Raw genomic sequence first — 4,736 nt, 5'->3', positions numbered from 1 at the left:
ACCCCTGCCGGACCATCGGCAGGAGGTATTTGTAATATGTGAGGCATGGTGATTAGATCAGGTGCTCGTCAAAATAATGAAATCCGAGAAATCTGCATTTTTCGGACAGATTGGATATTTTTGTTTTGTTTTGGGGCTTATCACCTTTGTATGTCCTTTCAAAAACACTTTTATGTGTGGATTTTATGGAAAACGTTGATTAGAGGCACAAAAAATATAAATTTGCTATTTCCCAAGAGTCTAAAACTTTTGTGGCCATTTTCTCGCTACTGTTACTTCTGAAACCAGGCGACACCACCTCCTTCAATCGCAAATATCTCGACTTCTACTCAAGATAAATTGATATTATTTCATTGAAAGCAAGGCGAATGAAAAACTTTTTAAATGATTCCGACAATTCCATATGACCAAAAATTGACGAGCGCCGGATTCCTCTGACACATGTCTTGGAAAACCATTTGTTCATTAGTTCAATAAAATTAGAAAAATACTTATCGATGGGAGTTCAATGTAAAAGTTGTTCTTTTTGAGTTTAGGTGAAAAAAGAAAACGATCAAGTGTATTTACTGACATATTTTTCTAAATATCCTTCTGTCCTTTTAAACCAATTGTAAACAATCTTATAGCGACTCTTTTTATTTTCCAAAACGAAAAAAACAACTGTACATGTAAATGAGGATATTCCTAATTGACTCATGTCTTCATCACCAGGACCCCTCCGCTGAAGAGGAGGATGACCCGGAGCAGGATCCCATGGATACCACGGTCGGACCATCGGCAGGAGGTATTTGTCTGTGAAGTGTCTTTAAACATAATTTGTTTATTATTGTAGTTAGTTTTGGAAATTACCCGTGTGTGTCTGACTTCACTGTAAAAGTTAAAATTTTTGCATTTTGGAGAGGGAAAATGATTAAACATATTTACTTACAGATTTTTCTAAATGTCCTAATGACTTTTTAAACCAACAGGGAACAGTGTTTTAAGGACTCTTTTTTTTCTGAAATAAAAAAACCCAAACTGTACAGATGAAAGAGGATATTCCTAATTGACACATGTTTTCATCACCAGGACCCCTCTGCTGGAGCGGAAGATGAGCTGGAGGAGGACTCATGGATACCACGGCCGGACCATCGGCTGGAGGTATATTTGTGTGTGAAGTGTGTCTTTACACATAATTTGTTTATTATTTCAATGTTTTAGAAAATATGTGTTTGTCTGACTTCAATGCATTTAGGAGAAAGAAAATGATTAAACATATTTACTTACAGATTTTTCTAAATGTCCTGATGACTTTTTAAACCAACAGTAAACAATTTTATAATGACTGTTTATTTTCTGAAACAAAAAACACTGTACAGATGAAAGAGGATATTCCTAATTGACACATGTCTTCATCACCAGGACCTCTACGCTAGAACGGAGGATGACGTGGAGGAGGACACATGGATACCACGGCTGGACCATCATCAGGAGGTATTTATCTGAGAAATATGTCTTGGAACTTTTTTTGTTTCTTGTGTCAGTAAATTTAGAAAAATACCTATGGATGGGCCTGAGTTCAATGTGAAAGTTTTCTTTTTGAGTTTAGGTGAAAAAAGAAAATGATCGAATGTATTTACTGACAGATTTTTATAAATATCCTTCTGTTCTTTTAAACCAACTGTAAACAATTTTATAGCGACTCTTTTTATTTTCCAAAATGAAAAAAAAACTGTACATGTAAATGAGGATATTCCTAATTGACTCATGTCTTCATCACCAGGACACCTCCACTGAAGAGGAGGATGACCCGGAGGAGGACCCATGGATACCACGGATGGACCATCGGCATGAGGTAATTGTCTGTGAAGTGTGTCTTTAAACATAATAAGTTAATTATTTCAATAAGTTTTGGAAAATACCTGTGTGTCTGAATTGAATGTAAAAATTTAATTTTTGCATCTAGAAGGAAAATGATGAAACAATTTACAGATTTTTCTAAATGTCCTAATGACTTTTTAAACCAACAGTAAACAATTTTATAAGGACTCTTTATTTTCTGAAACAAAAACACTGTATAGATGAAAGAGGATATTCCTAATTGACACATGTCTTCATCACCAGGACCGCTCCATCTGCTGGAGCGGAGTATGAGCTGGAGTAGGACCCATGGATACAATGGCCGGACCATCGGCAGGAGGTATTTATCTGTGAAATATGTCTTGGAACTTTTCTTGTTTCTTATGTCATTAAATTTAGAAAAATACCTATGGATGGGCCTGAGTTCAATGTGAAAGTTTTCTTTTTGAGTTTAGGTGAAAAAAGAAAATGATCGAATGTATTTACTGCTTTTTATTTTCCAAAAGAAAAAAAAAACTGTACATGTAAATGAGGATATTCCTAATTGACTCATGTCTTCATCACCAGGACCCCTCCGCTGAAGAGGAGGATGACCCGGAGGAGGACCCATGGATACCACGGCTGGACCATCGGCAAGAGGTATTTTTCTGTGAAGTGTGCCTTCTAAAAAAATGTTTTAATTATTTCAGTAAGTTTAGGAAAATACCTGGGTGTGTCTGACTTCATTGTAAAAGTTAAATTTTTGCATTTAGAAGTAAAATGACTGAACATATTTACAGATTTTTCTAAATGTCCTAATGACTTTTTAAACCAACAGTAAAGTTTTATGACTCTTTATTTTCTGAAACAAAAAAACACAAACTGTACAGATGAAAGAGGATATTCCTAATTGACACATGTCTTCATCACCAGGACCCCTCCGCTGTAGCGGAGGATGACCCGAAGCAGGACCCCATGGATACCACGGCTGGACCATTGGCAGGAGGTATTTTATGTTAAGTGTGTCTTTAAACATAATTAGTTAATTATTTCAATAAGTTTTGGAAAATACCTGTGTGTGTCTGAATTGAATGTAAAAATTAAATTTTTGCATTTAGAAGGAAATTGATAAAACATATTTACAGATTTTTTAAATGTCCTAATGACTTTTTAAACCAACAGTAAACAATTTTATAAGGACTCTTTATTTTCTGAAACAAAAACACTGTACAGATGAAAGAGGATATTCCTAATTGACACATGTCTTCATCACCAGGATCCCTACGCTGGAACGGAGTACGAGTTGGAGGAGGACCCATGGATACAATGGCCGGACCATCGGCAGGAGGTATTTATCTGTGAAATATGTCTTGGAACTTTTCTTGTTTCTTATGTCATTAAATTTAGAAAAATACCTATGGATGGGCCTGAGTTCAATGTGAAAGTTTTCTTTTTGAGTTTATGTGAAAACGGAAAAAGATAGAAGGTATTTACTGACTTTAGACCAACATTAAACAATTTTATAACGACTCTTTTAACTTTCTGAAAGAAATAATTAGACTATACAGATGAAAGAGGATATTCCTAATTGACACTGGTCTTCATCAACAGGACCCCTCCGCTGGAGCTGAGGATGACTTTGGAGGATCCCATGGATACCACGGCCGGACCATCGGCAGGAGGTATTTGTCTGTGAAGTGTCTTTAAACATAATTTGTTTATTATTTCAGTTAGTTTAAGAAAATACCTGTTTGTGTCTGAGTTCAATGTAAAAGTTACATTGTTACATTTAGAAGGAAAATGATTAAACGTGTTTACATATATTTCTAAATGTTCTAATGACTTTTTAAACCAACAGTAAAGTTTTATTAGGACTCTTTACTTTCTGAAAACAAAAACAACAAACTGGACTCCTTATTTTCTGAAACAAAAAAAAACTGTACGGATGAGAGGATATTCCTAAATGACACATTTCTTCATCAACAGGACCCCTTCGCTGAAGCGTAGGATGACCTGGAGGAGGACCCATGGATACCACGGCTGGACCATCGGCAGGAGGTATTTATCTGTGAAGTGTATCTTTGAACATAATTTGTTTATTATTTCAATAAGTTTGTAAATATACCTGTTTGTGTCTGACTTCAATGTAAAAGTTTAATATTTGCATTTTGGAGAAGGAAAATAATTAAACGTATTTACAGATTTTTCTAAATGTTCAAATGACTTTTTGAACCAACAGTAAACAGTTTTATAAAGACTCTTTATTTTCTGAAAAAAAAATCCAAAAAACAAACTGTACAGATGAAAGAGGATGTTCCTAATTGACACACGTCTTCATCACCAGGACCCCAATGACCTGAAGGAGGATCCATGGGTACTACGGCTGGACCATCGGCAGGAGGTATTTATCTGTGAAATATGTCTTGGAACTATTTTTGTTTTTTATATCAGTAAATTTATAAAAATACCTATCGATGTGCCAGAGTTCAATGTGAAAGTTTTCTTTTTGAATTTAGGTGAATAAAGAAAATGATCAAATGTATTTACTGACAGATTTTAGGATAATCCTAATTGACTCATGTCTTCATCATCAGGACCCCTCCGCTGAAGAGGAGGATGACCCGGAGGAGGATCCCATGGATACCACGGCCGGACCATCGGCAGGAGGTAGGAAAATGATTAAACGTATTTACAGACAGATTTTTCTAAATGTCCTAATGACTTTTTAAACCAACAGTAAACAATTTTACAACAACTCTTTATTTTCTGAAACAAAAACACTGTACAGATGAAAGAGGATATTCCTAATTGACACATGTCTTCATCACCAGGATCCCTACGCTGGAACGGAGTACGAGTTGGAGGAGGACCCATGGATACAATGGCCGGACCATCGGCAGGAGGTATTTATCTGTGAA

Source organism: Aplysia californica, unplaced genomic scaffold (genome assembly GCF_000002075.1).
Source record: "Aplysia californica isolate F4 #8 unplaced genomic scaffold, AplCal3.0 scaffold00169, whole genome shotgun sequence".
NCBI classification, from domain to species: Eukaryota; Metazoa; Mollusca; class Gastropoda; order Aplysiida; family Aplysiidae; genus Aplysia; species Aplysia californica.
Note: the sequence above shows the minus strand (reverse complement) of the source record.